General features: G+C 44.2%; 2 protein-coding genes across 6 annotated transcripts in view; one reads left to right on the top strand and one right to left on the bottom strand.

Annotated features, from left to right (window-relative positions):
• CMSS1 (cms1 ribosomal small subunit homolog) overlaps window positions 1–17,628 on the bottom strand; it is a 248,172-nt gene that overhangs the window by 72,826 nt on the left and 157,718 nt on the right. The gene's annotated exons all lie outside the window — the stretch shown is intronic.
• Window positions 1–17,628, top strand: part of FILIP1L (filamin A interacting protein 1 like) — a 213,907-nt gene that overhangs the window by 40,368 nt on the left and 155,911 nt on the right. For all 3 annotated transcript variants that reach the window (XM_074807267.1, XM_074807256.1, XM_074807277.1), the window contains exon 2: window positions 11,036–11,178. The gene's annotated coding sequence lies outside the window, so the exon portion shown is untranslated. The remainder of the gene's footprint in view (window positions 1–11,035; window positions 11,179–17,628) is intronic.

The raw sequence follows: 17,628 nt of genomic DNA, 5'->3' as shown, positions 1-17,628 counted from the left end.
TGTACTGTTTTACACACAGAGTCTGTTCATAGCATAACCCCTCAAAGAAGTTGAGTTCTTTGTTTTCTATACCACTTAATATAATTATGTATCACTTAAAGAAGACACACAAGCCAAGAAAAGAAAACAAGAGGCAAGTAAGAAGGGTCCTTAACAAAAACAACATACGGATTACTTGAAAGCCTGTTTCATAATTTGTCAGGAAATGGCAGTGATGCATATCAATTTCAAAATAATAATCATTAAATAAATGCAGAAAACCAGTTGAAGGAAGGCTGTTATGAAAGCCTTTTACAGCAGCAATAAACCCCAAATCCTGGAAGACTTAAAATCGCTCAAGACCATATGTTCTTACCAAGTACAAGACCTGGCTTATAAACTGCATGTAAATCAAGACCAAACAAGCAACAGTCTTCAGATTACATCTGCAAAGAGAAATGGCTCATCCAAGAAAAGGACGCCAACCCACCTGCCTCCGCTGTGACTGAGTTTGGGTTGATTCTTACTTTCAGTCAAGTTTCCATTAACTTGAATGACAGTTGATCACATTGATGCTCAGAAAACCAATGTCTCAAGTTTAGAAATGTAACCATCATATACATATCCAGGGAAAAACAATCTCTTTGGTTCATCTCATACTTTAAAAGAAAACAACCCATGAGGGCATACCAATGTGAACAGGCGTGACAGAAAACACCAACTCCCTCTTCTTTAAATAGTTTTGGTTGGCAAAGCGTAAAGAGATTATTGCAGACGTCTCTGCCCACACGGCTACTGAGGATGACTTCAGGTTAGCAAGGTTAAGGAAACAGCTGAAAGCAGCTGTTCCATTTTAACTGTTTTTAATTCAGAGGCCCCTAAACACTGTCCAACAAGGAGCAAATTTTAACTAAACAGAGGGGTGGGGTTTTTGTGTCCCCCTCTCCCCTGATTAAATTCTAGGGACCCTGTGAAAAGGACAGTCGATTGGTGCCACCCCCAATCCAACCCCTGGGTCTGTCACTGCTGTAACAAAGGGGCAATTGAGTTTTCGTTATTCTCAAAACCAGCATTCTGTGGCAGCAGATTATGCTTCTGCATTTTTCTTACATGCACTGTTAATAAACTTGATGAACTGGTCTACAACCCTCTGCTGACTCAGCATCAGCCAAGTCTGTTTTGGTAACCATGGGCTTCTTTTCTTTTCACCATTTCCTTCAAAGCTGATCCATATTTTTAGTGTTCCCAGTGACTTTAATGACAGCCACCAGCAACTCTTAGGGATGCTACTTTAAAAAAAAAAATCCCCAAAAACCAAAAAAGCAGGACAAAGAGATGCAAAAGCAAAATAGGTTTGTTTTATTTGGTCTGGCTAATCATAAAACAGCAATATAAAAATCTTACTTTAAAAAGAATGCTATAAAATCCGTGCTTCCTTCAATATTATATTCCACCTGAATCCTGCATGAAGGGGTAACAGTAACACACTCTTAAGATACTTCCAGACACCTCACTACTTCTCCAGTGGCAAGCAGACTTATGTCAGCCACTAAAACTGTATGGTTCTCAATAAACCAAGTAGAGGTGTCATTAAAGTAATGGGAACCACAGCAGGGGAGAGCTGGGGTTGAACACCGGTGTCAGTGTGTCTTGGGTTGCTCTACACTCGACTCATTTCTAGGTATTCCAACATCTCCAAATTGTGAAATTTACTTGGGAAACATTTCAGACTTGCCTAATCTTACTTCTGTCATAGCAAAAAGTAAAAGCTGAAGTACTGAAATATTTTATTTCAATCAGCATGATGAAAATCTCACTATAGGGAGAGAAGAGGAAAAAAAAAAAAAAAGAGATGGTTGATTTTGGCTATGGTTGCTGCTGCTGTTGTTTTGCTGCACTTTAAGTAAAGCTACATTTTTTTAACAGTGACAGAGCTCAGTAACAACTTATTAGCTACAACTTGTAGAGTTAATTTTTGTTAGATTCTCTATCACCTGAAGCCTTTAAATCAATATTGAGCACCTCCTGTGAAGATAAGCTGTGGCTCAGAGAAATTTATTGAGCTGTATAAAAACCTGCTAGATTAGGCTCTATACTTTGTGTTTATGTAAGATTGCAACCATGACATAATGTCTCTAACCTTAAATATCCACTAAGCTATAAAGTACCCAAAATACAAAGGCCCTAGGAGCTACTAACTGTAATGGACACAAAGGTAGGCATGTAAACCAGACTGCTTATGACAAACGAGAAATAACTGAGTGCAGTAACTCCAAACGGGTAGCTTCAGTGAGGTATGGAAAAATACTGCAAGCACTATTGTGCTGCAAATACAGTGCTGAAAATAAAAATTCACATATTGTAAGAGGACAAACACAACTACAGAACATATCTGTCTTACCAGTACCATGGCAACTCTAAGAGAAAACACACACACTGACCTGAAATAGTAGCAACTTTATCCAATTAAGAATGCTGCTTATAAGGGAACAAGAGCTGACTGACCACGTTCCATAAAAGCTGGGAATATTTTCTGTTTCCAGACAGTGTTTTAATGCCTTTACTATTTTTACAAAAAAAGAAAAGAAAGAAAAGAACAAGAAAAAAGAAAAACAGGGGTTTGTCCCTGATTTTACAGTCCCTGAGTGCATGACGTTAACAAGCTGAACAGATGCACACTTCAGGGACTTCTCCTAACCCAAACCATCCTGTTTTCACCCACCTTGGAACCTGCTGATAAATACAAACTCCCTTAACCAGACCCTGAGCCCACAGGCTGATCTAACCCTTACACAAGCTTATCCCACCCCTTTCCCTCACCAAAGAGACAACGACCTGCTCACACAAATCAGCTGACAAATTCAAAATGAAACAGCTGAATCTGCCTGGTCAGGGATTAACCAAAATTCACCACTCTAACTGCAGTGAAATTTGTAAGAAATGCTATGCACAACTGAATAGACCTGTAAGAATGCTTTCACAAGGTTGATTCAAAACTCCTTCCTAAAGAAAGTCTTGCATGATATGTTTTACAACTGTCTATCATTGTCCCTTATCACTGATGGCCAATTTCAAAAGAGAGAGAGAAGTCCTGAAGATAGTAAACTCCTAAAAATCTGGTGAGAAATCAATGCAAAGAAAGGAGATTATAATCAGAGCCTGTGTGGGAAAAAAGTAGACAGGTGAACTCTGCCATAGTAAGTGTCATTTGGTGGTACAGCACCAGCATTGCTTCTGACTGGACGTAGCAGGCCCTGGCGATTGCCTAGCAGGGGGTTCAGTGGGGAGCAGAGTGTCAAGCTGAGGTTACTGCAGAGTTGGAGGTACCCAAGCAGAAAAGGACACACATGTAGTCATTAGTACATGTTCAGGCCATGAACACTTTGGAATTCCTTGTGTAACCATAACATATTTTTCTATTAGCAAATGACGATGTATGTATCTCCACAAGTTCTGCATACAGGAGCAAAAACCCAAACCAAAAAAACCCGCCTACAGTGAAGTATTATTTACCATCTCCTATACTAAATCCAACTGTAACTGAAGTAAGCTTACTCACATACTGCATTAGACATTTAAATATTGTCTAGCAAGCAGAAACAAGAGCTAATTAGATTTTTTTCCTTTTAAAAAGGCATAAAAGTGTGAAACTTTGAAAAGATGACACATGCATATACTCCTCATGTCTGTACTGTGACTAAGACAGACAATAGTCTGATTTACTTCAGAATTTTGTGAAAACAAGATTAACATGGAAACTGGTCTGTAGCCCAGTGACCTGCTGGAACCAACTCAATGCAACTGCTGTGCACATATTCCTTCCCAGTAAAGCAAGCCTGTAAGCCACCAAATGGGAAGGAAAATATGGCAGAACAGCAGGGCGTTTTTTCATTTAATAACCAGTAATCACAGAATCATAGAATGGGTTGGGTTGGAAGGGACCTTAAAGACCATCTAGTTCCACCCCCCCTGCCATGGGCAGGGACACCTTCCACCAGACCAGGTTGCCCAAAGCCCCGTCCAACCTGGCCTTGAACCCTTCCAGGGAGGGGGCAGCCACAGCTTCTCTGGGCAACCTGTGCCAGGGCCTCACCACCCTCACAGGGAAGAATTTCTTCCTTATATCTAATGTAACTCTCCCCTCTGTCAGTTTAAAACTGTTACCCCTCATCCTATCCCTACACCCCTGATCAAGAGTCCCTCCCCACCTTTCCTGTAGCCCCTTTCAGTCCTGGGAGGCCGCTCTAAGGTCTCCCTGCAGCCTTCTCTTCTCCAGCTGAACCCCCCAACTCTCTCAGCCTGTCCTCACAGGGGAGCTGCTCCAGCCCCCCGAGCATCTTCGTGGCCTCCTCTGGACCCGCTCAAGCAGGTCCGTGTCCTTCTGATGTTGGTGCCCCCAGAGCTGGACCCAGCACTGCAGGGGGGGGTCTCACAGAGCGGAGTAGAGGGGGACAATCCCCCCCCTCCCCCTGCTGCCCACACTGCTCTGGATGCAGCCCAGCACACGGTTGGCTTTCTGGGCTGTGAGCACACATTGCTGGCTCATGGTCAGTTTTCCATCCACTAATACCCCCAAGTCCTTCTCCTCAGGGCTGCTCTCAATCCACTCCTCGCCCAGCCTGTGTTTGTGCTTGGGATTGCCCCGACCCATGGGCAGGACCTTGCCCTTGGCCTTGTTGAACTCCATGAGGTTTGCACGGTCCCACCTCTCCAGCCTGTCCAGGTCCCTCTGGATGGCCCATCCCTTCCCTCCAGCGTGTCGACCGCACCACACAGCTCGGTGTCATTGGCAAACTGCTGAGGGTGCCTCGATCCCACTGTCCATGTCACCAACAGAGATGTTAAACAGCACCGGTCCCAACACCCACGCCTGAGGAACAGCACTCCCCACTGCTCTCCACTGGGACATGGAGCTGTTGACGTGACTCTTTGATTGTGACCATCCAGCCAATCCCTCCATCAAATCCATGTCTCTCCAATTTAGAAATAGGGATGTCATGTGGGACAGTATTAAAGCTTTGCACCAGCCCAGGTAGATGATATCAGTTGCTCTTCCCTTCTCCACCAACACTGTAACCCCATTGCAGAAGGCCACCAAATTTGTCAGGCACGATTTGCCCTTAGTGAAGCCGTGTTGGCTGTCACCAATCACCTCCTTATTTTCCATGTGCCCTAGCATAGTTCCCAGGGGAATCCGCTCCATGATCTTATCGGGCACAGAGGTGAGACTGACTGGCCTGTAGTTCCCTGGGTCTTCTTTTTTTCCCTTTTTAAAAATGGGCATTATGTTACCCCTTTTCCAGTCAGCGGGACTGCAGTCAGTGGACTGCCATGACTTCACAAACATGATTGGGACTGTTATTCTCTACCCTGCTAACTGACTTTTAAAAAGCTGTCATTTAGATGTCTAGAATACCTTATTTCTCATGACTACTTGATCCAGTTCTCCAATCTGAAAGTCCTAACAACTGCTGCTGTTTGAAGCATCAAGAATGTTACTTGCACATACTTTATAAAAATGGCATTTGCTAGCAGAAGCAAAGCTTTTAAAGTTTGGAGGAAATAGCCTTGGGGTTTTCCCCTTCTGAGAGCTTAAAGTTTTATGAGTGAACTTAAAGGACTGCCAGACTTCCAAAGTGACAACACATTACGAAAAAATTTCCTATGTGTTCTGCAAATTTGAAGTCAGCCACATCTCACAACTGACATCAGGGTTTTTAATATCAGCTCTAATGAAATATAATTCTCCAATGACATAGCTGTGAAGCACAGCATTTTCATTTCACTAGCTGGCAAAGAGGTTTTGGCCTTTCTATTATTATTATTATTACTTACGTAGAGCCTAGAGCCAAAAGCGTTCTAGGCCCTGCACAGACATGTCTGAAGACAAGGCCTTTTCCTTGTATCTGCTGTAAACACCGAGACCGTAGGGTATTCAGCCTAACACAACAGGTCAGATGCATTTTTGCATGACTGCTACACCCAAGTTGTACATTGGGACACAAGAATATGAACACAGTGTAAGGAATAGCTTGCCTTCATCTTCTCTACAGTTTCAACTTCACTAAATCTCTTTGGGTGGGATTGGATAGTTTCTCATTTGGGAGTTTCTCTGTTTTTTAAAAAGACCCTACGGTCAATGAAGAAATTCCAGCCGTCAACAAAACCCTGAGGGGAGCAGGAGGCAAGCTGAGGATTAAAATGATAGTGTTGTTTTTAAATCTGGTTCTTGTTGAGGTCACATTTCTTCTGCTAGATGAGAGAGTGGGATATTTATTTTAAAAGTACAGTCACACGCACGCTCATGAGAGTTTAACCACACATCAATAAAAATCAGAAAGCTCCTATTTGCAAATGACTGAACTAAGTACGTAACTGAGAAAAGCTCTTCCTTCCCTAAAACCTGACAATCCAAGAAGCAGGGATGAGAGAAAAAGCCAAAATTCTCCTTCCCTGAGGCCTACACCCCCTTGACTGAGATGAAATCGGAGCACGACAGACAGCAGTGGGAAGGGGAGCCTTGCCTATGCAGAAGCCACAGAGCAGTTGGTAGGAGCACCTGACACAGGCCCTTTTTTCTGAGTGTGTTGTGGGGGTGTGCAACAACAACAGCAGCGTTGTACTCACCCCTTCACCTACACATCCTGCTCAACGCACATGTTTCTTCAGGACTCCACTGGTGTTACTTTGGGAAAGAAAGGTGCCTCAATTTGGCTGTTCTCAAGACACTTAGAGGCTTTGAAGGTTGCACCCTGCGCTCTAGGACTGAGCAACAACCCCAGTGTGAGCCAGTGCTCAGGGATCCTGACACCCACGGGGCTCCTCCGCACACAGACCCAGGCAGGGCGGGCGAGGAGAGGGACTCTGCATTATACAGCATGGTGCAGCTTGGAGTGGTGGTGCTTGTCTCTTTTGGTGCCGGAGTTCACTTCCAAAAAGATAGCTGTGCAGGATGAAGTAAGTGTTAGCCTTCAGTTTCTCTAGATTGCTGACAAACATTAGACTGGTCTCCAATGCTGATGGAATGCAGAAGAGAAAATACAGTGCATGACCTCCCAAAAACAGGCAAAAACTCTGGTTGTCTCTGAAGGGTACTCTGGGAAGAGGTAGAAGATAAATGGGGTCTGGCAGCCTTTTCCAGCTCCACGCAACCAAGCGTAAATTAGCAACAACACAGATCTCCCCACCTCTGAGGGGCTGTCTGAAGCTTGCAGGAGACAGCACAGTGGGGAAAAACTGCCATGCATGTCTGCTCTCCACAGACCCCAGAGATCATGGTTAGGACTTGCTAACACACTTACTGGAGGCCTTGCCTCAGAAAGGAGAGAATCAAAACTGTGTAAGGATGGCGGGGTTTGGCCCATCGTAAATGCTGCCGTAATGGAGAACAGTGTCACAGACACTCACGCTTTTCACAGCGTCATGTAATGATGCTTCGTACTGAGACTTCATACAATAGTTCCTTGATTTAAGTAAGTGCATTTCCTACTAGTGGGAAATGGTCTGCATTGACCATACCCAACAAGCTATTGTCCCACCAACCATATTTCCATAATCATTTACCAACATTTGTTTTAAGGCACTGCCATTTCTTAAGAGCTCTCTTGCCTCTATTAGAGGACAATGGAAGTCTAAAACCAACAAAATACTCTTCTCCAAAGACAAAATCCCTTTCATCAGGCACTGAAGTAATAAATGACTTAAGGGGAAAAATAGTTAACTAGTTGCTAAAACTATCTAGAAACCCTGCCTGTGAACTCAAAAAATACTATTTCTCACATGGCTCTAGAGTCTTAATATGCAAAGTATGGTATTAAAACTTTTACATCCTCTACCCACACAAATGGAGCAGTCCCCACCTACCTCTCCACAGCTTCCAGCCTCAAATATCCTGGCATAAAATGATCAGACAAAATAGGTGACATGTTTTTATTGGTTCCTCCAGACTATGACGACATTTCCTAAAATATTGAGCCAGGAAACTATTAATGCCTCTGAAAAAGTGGAAAGGGTCAGGCTATTTCAAAGGGCATGTGTTTGCTAAGAAGCCTTTGTTATAATTATATAGGCCACTTAAGATTCAATTAACAATAACAAAAGTATTTAGCATTCACATATTATTTCTAGCTTAAGATATATTATGAACATATTTGTAACACCTCTGTGTTAAGAAATTATCACCCCTCTTCACCTCTCATTTTTGAGAATTAAAATAAGAAGGTTAATCAGCTTGCTTAAGATTTTGTAAAGCAGTATATCCATTCCAAGACCAGAATTGCCCGCAAATCTGTATGTGCTCCCAATCTCAGGCTGTTATTGGAAGGAGAAATGGAAACAGTTTCAACTTACCAACATTTAAAAAAAGAAGACCAGGAGGATCATCTCAGCTGTGCTCGACTGCATTTGGCTACATAAGTCAGGTCAGGCAGTTGCAGGTGGGGTCAGAGATTCCTTAAAAAAGCTCTCTGTGTTTTATAGACGAGCACTAAACCAAACCAACTGGTACTCTACCAGGAGCATAGCACACTGCATGCAGGACAGAAAGAAGGATCCTACAGAGGCCCCACAAAACCTTCTAGCACACACTACATGTATATACCTCTGTTGTGGCTCCTTTGTCAGCAGGTGTGGGAATTATCAAAGGGGACACAAAGGACTTGCACAAAAGCCTTGGAAGTATGGGTGCTCCAAAGGCACCACCACTTCATTCATGGCCAGATTAATTTCACCCACAAACCCAGGTCTGATTCTGACTGCATGAAGGTGAGTTCCCTGACACAGGGGTGCAAAGCAGATTTAAACCCAACCTGCCTACAGCATATAGAGTGTGATGCATTTTACACAGAAGAGAGTGCTAAGGCATCCTAAAAGAAGTACAAGTCACTCTTCTTACTGACTCAATAACCTCACCTATCTGTCAAACAATCACAACCCAGCCACACCACAAACACTGCGGGTGAAAATCCCACTATTGCACAGTGCCATCTCCTGGGCAAGCAAGACTGGAAAACCCCCTCACGCCTCCATTCTCTCTCTCGCAGCATCCAACATTTCAGCATCATCTCCAGCGCGCTGGCAGGCCAGGCGTTACCTCTGTTCTCAGAAAGCAGGCCATGAATTCACGGAAAGAAGAGCAGATTGTTTACAGCTCCCACCATGAAACGTGAGATTCAGCAGCCTGTTCTTGAGAGAGGCGGTATCTGCATAGGCAAGCGCCACGCAAACCCACAGGAGTAAGTTCACTCCAGGTTGCTGGCTAATCACAAATTAGTAATCAGGGCTTCCTTTCAACATCCAAACAGGAAATGGGAGTGGAGGAAGTGAAAGTTTAATAATTTCTCGCATGTTAACAAGTTACATGAGCCACTCCAATAAAAAAGTTTTGCAAAGTGAACTTAAACCTAGCACAGCGTCTGCCCCAATGGCAAGCATTTGTCGTTAAAACCAAGCTGCGTACCTTGGAACAGAAACAGATGGAAAAAATTTCAAGGATAAGACAACATCAAGCCATGAACTAAAGTTGAGGATCCTACCTTACTGTTATCACAAGTGCAGAGATTACAATCACCAAACCAGAGGTGGTAATGCTGGCATCTCTCTTGAAACATTCAGAAAAAAAAACCCCCACAGGATTAAAAGGGTAACATTTTAGTTATCACAAATGGTTAAAACCATAACGGCCTCTGACAAAGGAGCGAGAAAATCAGATGTAATGTGTTAGCTCCATTTCTTTCCACTATCTTTTAGGGCTACTGTACTCATTGGCTCTGCATCTCCTGTAACATCTACCTGGCCACACAGGAGCGGGTCAGGAAAGCTGGGGACAAAAGTCCCCGTGGAACAACGAGAACCCTAAACGACCTGAGGAAGCAAAGGTCTTTCAGGCCTCCGTGCCAAATGCAGCAAGGACCATCTCTCTCCATCTTCAGGCCACCACATCACAGGCCCGGGTGAGAGTGAAAAGCCTGGCCCATTACACATTCCTAACTTGGTGCTATCTTCACTGCAGGAGGAAGAAAAAAGGCTTTGTGCAACTGTTGAGTAATTCTCAAGAATTCAAGACACATGAAATGTCAGTCTCTTGGTTGCCTGGAGATATTAAGACAGATTAGGGACAAAAGTAAGATGACTTATATGGGTAGATGCAGACTGATGTTTTGAGGGAACAAAACTGCCCCAGGACTAGAAGGTAGAACTCATTTTTTATGGATTTGCCCAGCAAAATGAAAAATCTCTTGAAGTTCTAAGACTCAACACTACAGAAAGAGATGATTTAAGTGGGCTGAATGGAGAACAGAACAAAGGCAAAGGAATTTGGAAAAAAACCCTGCTGTCAATATATCCACTGCACAATCTCATTATCTCCCAGGGATGCAAGCAAGAACAGACATATAACATAGATAGTTACCATGGCCCACAATAAACTGGCTGGAGTAAATAAGGAGCTAAAACTGCGTGGGTGCATGCTCTGCATTATGGAGTGTGAAAGTAGGTTTTTTCCCCTAGTTTCAGCAGTAGACACATGGGCAATCCTGGTTCCAATGCAGCATTTACCATAAAGTGCTGTCTGCCATAAGCCACTGCAATGTACTTCTCACACTATGCATATTGCTGGAAATGTGGACCTTACTGTGGACTCTCATATTACTGCTCTGCGCAACAGAAAAAGGGGAGAAAGTTTTACATGTGAACTTCAATCCTGGATCCTCCAGGGTCAGATCATTTTCACAGTAGGCATTCCCCGTTTCCAAGGTGACAGAAGGCGATCAGATATTCAATCAGCCTGGGTTTTAGACCACCCATTAGCAAAAATTCTTCAGAAGAAGAGTTTTGAAAGCTGAAAAACAATCACTGCGTAAGACTGCTGGTTTGGTGGGGTGTTTGTTTGTTTGTTAAGACTTAATCATAGGTAGGTATTACCTCTTTCACTGGAAACACTGATACTCTTTCCAAAGGACTTGTATTGCTACCTCGCACTCCAAGACTCACAGTATCATCTGTGTTCAAGCATTTACTTCTGTGGAGTCACTGACTACCTCATTCACTCCTCTCTTAGGATGTTTGTATCCTGGGCAGCAATGCCACTTCCTACTACGTGAGAAAGACCATGACGATTTTGCAGTACTGCCAACTGCTCTGTTCCCAAAATGATGGCATCCGCCAGAACATTCAGGTTTCCGGCCTGTGATGCTCCAGCAGGTTAGTTGATCTTCACTTAATTTCTATAGTACCAAATGTTTTTCTTTAAGCCAGAGATTTCCAGTTTTCCTTCCCTCTCCTCCCAAGGAAGAAGGTGAGGTCTTCCAGACAAGGTTACTTTGGTAAGGAGTGCTGAGGAGCTTGTACCTGTTTAGCAGCTATGACTGTATCAACATCTACTGCCAAAAAATGGAGAAGGAAATGTGCTTGACAATTCTTGGTGGGAGACAAATTATGATCCATGAACTCCTTGCCCTACATTCACACAACATCCAAGCTCACATGTTCCATTCGCTTAACTGTCTGAAGGAAGATGTAGTTGTGACCAGTTTCTCTGGACCAGACACCAAGTAGCTGTTAAATAATATTAAGAATGATTTCACCATGAGATGCTTGGACTGGATCTCATCCAAAAACGTTTTATATATTCCATATATTAGTGTTTTGCTGCAACTGCTGTCTCAAAGCAAGGCAAGAACTTTGACAAATCTATGCATGAGATCATCCAGATGAGGAGACTGTATGTTTGCAGAGGTGTGGTAATACTTGACAAAATAGATTATCTTCTTCAGTCTGTCTTCCAAAATAAAGATTTTCTTGGATGATGAATTTAGGGGTTCCCAGAGTTTTGTCCAGAGGGCAACTTAATGGGTGGGACATTAGGGTAGGGGCTGCATAACAAAAATCAATCTGCATGACAGTGCAGAACCGCCACAATTTGAAAATCCCTCTGAGGGCCATACTTAGCAGCTTTCCAGGTCAGCCTCTGGGAACCCCTGACTCAGATGCTGAATCCATGTGAGGAATATAACTGATCCTTGTGGGGTTTCTTCCTCCTCAAAGACACATTTCTGAAGGCTTTCTTTTTTGTGATGACTACTGGGCTCTATGTTATACAAGCAGACGACTGACAAGGCAAGAGCAGACATGCTAACCTTTCAATTTATAATGTACTTGTAAATGCTTGTAAGCTCAAAACAAGTGATAGCCTTTATTGAGAAGGCCTCCAGCTCTAGAAGCAGCTCGCATTATATTTGGGGGGTGGTGGAGGGGAAGGGGCTCTTACTGCTTAAATCTTCAGTAGACTCTTAAAGCTTATTTTCATAGTCTGAAGGCTTGGGAAGGTAATGATAACTTTTAGTATTCTCTGTAATACCACTGTCATTGTGGTCTTGTTGAGTTATTTGCATGATGTGGTTTCTCTGTGCCACAAGCATCACAAAGAGGAAATATTTCTGCCTTGCATATACCTCTGCAAGCAAGAGATAGCCTACGGAGGGAAGAGTAACAGCTGTGGACATACACTGCCCTAAAGGATATCAGCCTCCATTCACGTCTCTCCAAGTGGAGGTGACAACTGCATCTAAGATTTGAGCACACAACTGTGCCAGTCAGATGACAATCCAGTCATGGAAAAGTAAGATAAAGAAGATTTTAGGCTTACAGGTGCTCTCCTGCATTTACACCTTCTGTCCATATTTTCAATGGCCTCTCATGTTCAGCTGCACACAGATTCACAGAATAAGAGACATTAGCAACTTGTTCTCCAGTTTGCAGCGTTGGCAGGAAGGCTTGCTCAGATGGTATGTCTGTATCTGCTAATTAACAAGGCTGCAGCTTGCTTAACCTCAGGCAAATTAATGGAGCACATCTACCTTAGTCCTTATGTACAATTAGGTGTAACAGAATTCCCTTCCACCATCAGAAACTACCAGAGGAACAAACTTTCTCAGCAAACCTTCTCCCTTTTTTGAGGGGAAAAGCCACCAGTGAAGTACAGAAGCAAGCAAACAGATAAAAGTCTCTGGAATGTCCTCTCTGCTCAGAAAAGCTCTGCTATGCAGGGAGACCTGGCGTCAGCCCCACACTCCCCCAAGACGCAAGGGACTCCATCAGGGTGCGAGCTCCAGTCCTGAGCAGAAACTTCCTTTTGTTCTGTTAGTCTGGCAGCCCTGCCAATGAACATCTCAAGTTCTGGGCAGGAAAGCACGTGTTGGGTCACGTACTCCTGTCACGCTGGATCCCAGGGTAGCGCCTGAGGTTGGAGGACTGCGTGACAAGAGCAGTGTTCTGCTACGGTTGGAGCACCCTTGTTAAAAGGTCTCCTGTCAGTAGCAGGCATGACTGGCTGGCAGAGATCTGCCTTAATGGGACAACCTCCTTTTTGCTCCCCATCCCACACGACAGGCATGGCTGGTTGACAAGTTAAGGCTCATGCTGCCCTAAATACCTGCCCTGCATCTTTCCCGAAGAGAAGAAAAGCAGCTGCCTCTGTTGCAAAATGGGTGTGATCCAGGTTAAACTGTGGGAGAAAGCGAGGCCCAAGCCTCATGTGATGGTCTCATGCTCACTGCATGCACTCCGCCAGATCAGACAACTCTCAGAGAGAAGCTTAGTCCACATGAAATAGAAAGGCCCCAGAAATATCATTTGCTTTTAGCTGAAGGTCAGGCAGTGAGGACACACGGCAAAGTCACGCAGCCGCGACAAGAGTATGCCGTGCAGCATGCAACCGGCCGAGGCGGCTGCAGCTGACGTTTGACCTGTTTTAGAAATACAGCCTCACTGTTTTCCATGTTTTATGTCATTCTGATCACGAGTTAAACAAGCCAGTCAGCCTATTGTTCTTACCACATCGTCAGTAACTAGCTACATGTAAACAAAACAATTAAGCTCCATAAGGAACTGCTTGTCATTCAAAGCTGAACTAAACATCGCATTTTGTTTCGGGAATCCAAATATGGTAAATTATTGACAGTTAACTATGACTATGGGATTATTCGCTGCACAGGAAGGGGTAAGTGGAACATGCAGCACAGACTGAAAAATCACCTTTTGTCCTCTTTACCCTGTCATTAACCATCTCAAGACCCTTCTGGTCTCACTGCTAGCCTCCTTTTGCTGAGCATCACCTTAGCAAAACTAATTCATGAAAATGGCACAATAGAGAGAAACTTCATATGCTGGCACAGCTGGCCCTAAACCCCTCGCTCTTCAGTTGCAAAACCACCAGGCTCCATCGCTAACCCTCCAGGAGAATACCTCTGAGTTGCTAACCTCTTAAGATATCTGGCAGTCAGACACATATCTATCCTATTAGGGGACAGCACTGCAGACAAATACACACCAACTCATTGTTTTCTTATTAGCTATATTCCTGTTGCATCTAAAAGCCCTAATCAATATCAGACTGTCAACTTGCTGGACAGAATATGCATGGAGGAAGAAAGAATCCCCTCCCAAATGTCTACAAGACCAGAAGACTAGATACTGTAAACCCAACACACACATCCAACTCAAAAAAACCCAACTCTCCCACTGCTAATCTGTGTACGTGGTCAGCTTTTCAGGCTGAATATTCCTATTTTAAATATTCTTAGAATGTGGGAGTCTTGAATAGGTAGGGTAGAGAAAAAAAAAAAAAACAAAGGAAAAAAAACCTTAAATCCATTGGGGAGGCTAAATAGAGGCAAAAGTAAAAATGCATTCTGTTATAGCACCCACTGGAATATCCACTTTTATATTTTAAATGTGCATGCTTTGCTCCTTTGCAAAGATTTAGCAGCTATCCCCAGTTCCAGGACCTGCACCCCAGCGCTCTGCTGTGTCATCACTGTGGGGCAGAAGCAACTGAGCCGAAGCAGGCACAAGGCTGAGGGAGGAAAACCAGGAGCAGAGCTGGGACAGGACACAGCAGGGCGGGTGCTGAGCCCTGAAGCAGAGAGGTCCCAGCACATCAAGGAGAAGGACAGAGCCAGGAAGGTGACGGCAGCTTCCAGGATAAGTTCACAAGTTTCACATTGGGAATCTGGGAGTTAAAACCAGAGTCATAGTGGATCTTCCCATTAGCCACGCTCTCCCAACCAACTCTGCTATGTGGTATCTACACTTGTGCTGCCTAGAAACATCCCAGCCTCCTGATGAAGTTACTCAATAAATTGTAAGTTTTGAAATACAGCTAGACAAAGGTTAAGAAAACAAATTATGGTCTATTTACTGCAGTACTGCAGCACATGTCTCCATCTCTGATGAAGGATGAAAGATGCCATTTTGTGGAACAGACTGGCAAGGACAGCCGTTGGGAGGCTGAAATGGACTGTTACAGTGATTTTATCCAAATGGCATGTAGCTATGGGAGAGCGGGACACAGGCTGTGCAGAGACTCTCTCCAGTATACTAACAGGAGAAGCACAACCTATACAAAAACCAGAAGCCAAACACTCTAATCTGGTTCATTTTCTAAATGCTGGGTGCCAGAATAGGAGGGGAGGAGGGACCAGGACAAAAAGAAGCCTTAAATTTCTTCCTGAGCTTCACCTGCCATCATAAACATTGCTGGCCATCAGATTATCACCACTTACCTTCTATATTCCTTGCAATTACTTATGGGCACACCTTCAAAGCTGCCCATGTACAATGGAGGATCACTGAGCATCCTATATAGGAGGCAACAGAGCTGGGAACACACAGAAGAACAGTCAACTGGTTTTGAATCAGAAGTCCACCTCATGTACTCCTTCTTCATCGCTCAGGCTTTTACTCTGCCCACTGAAATGAATCCTTTATCCGGCAGAGACGAAAAGGTCTAGAGCCCCTCCTCAGGGTGAGATATGGTGGGAAGGGATGCAGGCCTGGACTAGGGCTCGTTTGGAGGCACCTAGGGACCTGGAGAGTTTGGGAGTCATCCTATGGGAAGACCAAGTTAACCCAGCAGAGTCAGAAAGGTGTGAAGGGCTGGTCTCCAAAGCCGGGGTGAGGGGGGGTAGACCTGGGACAGACCATAAGACAGTAGCTGGCTCCTAGCCTCAGGGAGACTGTGTCTAAGGAAAGGTCCCATCCCTCTTGCAGTCAAGACAGGAACAAGAGGTGTGGTCTGCAGCTTTCTTATAATGGTGTGACCAGAGTATTAGGAATTCTGACTGTGAGGCATTTGAGATTGGGAAGAAAGCAAGCTGCTTCCAGACCCATGCAGAGACTTAGACAGATGCCAAAGCTCAAGCAAATGGTCACAACTACTTTCAGCAGGTTCTGCTTGTCCTTTGGACAGTTTAGCATCCCTCCTTCCCAACATAACATTTCAGAGAAAGCTAATGGAGGAGTGCAGGTATGGCATTCAGGATGCCCTCTCCAAAATGTGCAAAAGTAGTACGAGCATTAGGTTTACCCTTACTCCTTACTTAAACATTATATTTCTCTGCCTCATCTAACCTCTGTGCCCTGTTTCAGTATTTTAATCTTAGCTCCATTAAACATACACTGTCCTCTTCTGCTCTGCCTTTGCTCTCTCTAGCTTTCCTCCTCTTCACTAAAACAGCCCTTCCTTCTTGCATGTTATTTCCCCAACTAACACAACAAAAATCCTAACACTAATGTAATTTCACACATGTAGTGCTGATGATTTTACTTTTGCATTCCTCACACTTTTCCCTGCATTGCCACTGTTCACAAGCCCCCTGGGACAAGGCATGTCCAAATTTGAACTGTTCTTATCAAAACAGCACCCAAAAGATCTCATCTGGCCCCTCAGCATGCCCTGGACAAAGACACTGAACAACACTAGTTGGTTAACTTGCTTCTTCTACAGCCACCACCCTATTCCACCTTTGGACTTGAAGTTTTAGGTCAATGCATTAATACTGTGTCATCCCCCTGTACAATACCTGATGCAATTTTTGTCAAAGTCACTTCACCAGCAACTTTAAAGGCGGTTGAGGAATTTCACCTCAGACCCCAGGCAAGAGGCAAAGCTGCTGTTATCAGAGAAAACTCTTCCACGGTACAGAGCAAAAGGTCTCTAAATTCCATCCTTAAAAAAATAAGGCTGAGTGACTATCCAGCCCTTGCCTCTGTAACTCAGAGGGCTCGGTAAGCACTTGCATACCATGGTGTTGAGCACGGCAGTAAAACCTAGACAGATTGTTTAAACAAGCTAGGACCTGGGCATCCTGTTTCTCACGCACCATCCTCATACCGTATGCCTGCTGCCAAACATTACAGTATAAAGTTCCCACTGAATCTAAGATACAGTTGACAAATATCCAAAAAAAAGAATAAAAATATTTATATCTTAAAACATGTTGATTAGATAAACAAGATGGTAGTTGGGTCTCTGTTATGTCCTGCCTACCAAGGAGCAGGCTGAAGCAGACATAAATGTTTACAGCAGTCCGTGCTGTGCACGCACGTGGGCGTGCCCGCGGGCTGTCCTTCCCACCGCCCTGCCTGGCAGGAGCAGAGCGAGTCCTGGACAGGACGATGGGTGCCCACTTATGCTTACAAGAAGGTGATGACCCAAGCTCATTCAGCAGAAGCTGAGCTTCTCAGCCAGCTGAAGCAAACCATTCCCACACTAGATGCAAACAACATGCACGACCACAGGTACAAGCTTCCATTTTTCTATGTCCTGAATACCAGATGGACCCTGATTAGGGCTACAGTAGAATGCCTTTC

This window comes from Strix aluco, chromosome 2 (assembly GCF_031877795.1).
Source record: "Strix aluco isolate bStrAlu1 chromosome 2, bStrAlu1.hap1, whole genome shotgun sequence".
Classification (NCBI taxonomy): domain Eukaryota; kingdom Metazoa; phylum Chordata; class Aves; order Strigiformes; family Strigidae; genus Strix; species Strix aluco.
This window is presented reverse-complemented; position numbering and strand designations above follow the sequence as displayed.